The following is a 2,038-nucleotide window of genomic DNA, read 5'->3' as shown; positions in this document are numbered from 1 at the left end:
CTGACGAGCCCCGCGCCGCCTGCCCGGGAGCCCACAAAGCCATTCCGTCGCCGCAGAAACCGCCGTGCGCACTCAGCGGCCACCGCTTTGGCCACTGCAAGCACCACCGCCGCAAGCACCACTCCGGAGCGCCGCCACGGCGAGGGACAAACCGGTCCCTGCAACCGCGCCGCAGGGGATCAGAGCCCCCCTCGTCGCAACTGAGGAGCCGCGTGCCATGTGGGACCGGACCCTGCTCTCCCAAGAGCTGTTTGCTTTTGCTTTGCCTCAATCTGCAATAGAGACTGGTAGGATTGTGCCGATTCTACTCTATGCCTGGACACGTTCCTGGGCAACCTGCTCTAGGTGAACCTGCTTTAGCAGGGGGGTGGACTACATGATCTCCAGAGGCCCCTTCCAGCCCCTAATATTCTGTGATTCTGTGACACAGCCGGGACAGCCAACCTCAACTGAAAAAAAGGCTATCCCATACCATATGATATTCTGCCCAGCCATAAAAATCTGGAGGAAGAGAAGGAGGGAGGGAAGGGAGGGGGATGACGTTCAGTTACACCATTTCTTTTCCCAAGCAGCTGTTATGTGTCATGCAGCCCTGCTTTTCTGGAGATGGCTGAACCCCTGCTGCTGACGGGAAGCAGGGAATGAATTCCTTGCTTTGCTTTGATTGCACATGCAGAGCTTTTGCTTTACCTCTTAACCTGTCTTTATCTGAACCCACAAGTTTTCTCCCTTCCGCTCTTCTGATTCTCTTCCTCATCTCACTGGGACGGGGTGAGTGAATGGCTGTGTGGTGTTAGCTGCCCACCAGAGTTAAACCACGGCAGTTAATTGCATGTGTATGGTTTGTTGGGTTTATGATCTTCCAGCTTGTTTCCTACCCATGCTAGAAAAATTTATAAAATTAATAAGTAATGCTGCAAGAAATGATTGCTTAAGTGTAACAGTTTCAGCTTTCTTTCTACGTATATTTACTGCAATTCTGATACCATTGGATTGCATAATTTGTTAAGAAAAGAGAGGCCAAGGAATTTTGGAAATAGTTTAGAATCTTCTTGCTGTTCAGCAATCACAGGCCATTTATTCCCAAAGATCTTCCAACACGGGGACTGACAAATATATTAAGTTGTTTTGCCAGCATTACTAGGAAGCCTCTTTCGAAATTAGTATTGGTTTTCTCTTACCACTTCAGACATCCGTAAGTGGAAAAGAAAAATGATGACACTCAAACCAAGTTAGCTCACTAATACAAAAAAGAACCAGTTGAGCAGTTTCTCTTCCTTTAGACAGTCACGATTGCTTTCAACAGAATAAAAGACAAGGCAGTCAAAAATAATCCAGATACTACATAGATTCTTTAAAGTAATGCTGCAAATTTCCACGGCTTACGGTTATAACTTAACTCCAAAAACAAAGTTTGAGTTACACAGGGGAGGGAAAAAAAAAGGCAGCTTTGTGATTCTATATAGCACAGGAGACAAATGAAACAGATTACACACAAAACACAGTATTTCAGCTTTCTCTCAGGTGCAAGCGACAGCTTAAGTTATAGCCAGAAAGAAGTAGTCCATCCAGTAAAGGAGGTGCTAAAACAGAAAAAAAAAAAAAAAAAAAAAAAAAAAAAAAAAACCAAAAAACACTCAGGTGTAAAGATAGTTTGGACAAAGTACTCTGACACCATTCTGACGTGTTCGGAGTATGTCATTTAGTCTTTCCCGTATCTCAGAATGTAATAAACAACTACAGATGTAACAGTTCAAGTAGAGGGTATTCTTACGATATTTTACGTGAAAACTGAAAGAAAGGAATCTTAAAAGTGTATCATGAGATCTGGAGCAGGAGGATCTGATTAAAGAGGCAGTACAAAAGAGCTCGTCAAAAGACTCTTCAATTGGAATACACCAAACTCAGTAAGAAGGATACAGAAACAGCTAAGAACAATCCTATTGCTAAATGCAATCTAGAATTTGATTTTGTAGTGTCTTTTTTTTTCTTTGTAACCCTGTTTGCAACTCTGAAATAAAAAGCGTGGCGTTCTGTA

The sequence above is a fragment of the Buceros rhinoceros genome, unplaced genomic scaffold (assembly GCF_000710305.1).
Source record: "Buceros rhinoceros silvestris isolate BGI_N320 unplaced genomic scaffold, ASM71030v1 scaffold5230, whole genome shotgun sequence".
NCBI lineage: Eukaryota > Metazoa > Chordata > Aves > Bucerotiformes > Bucerotidae > Buceros > Buceros rhinoceros.
Note: the sequence above shows the minus strand (reverse complement) of the source record.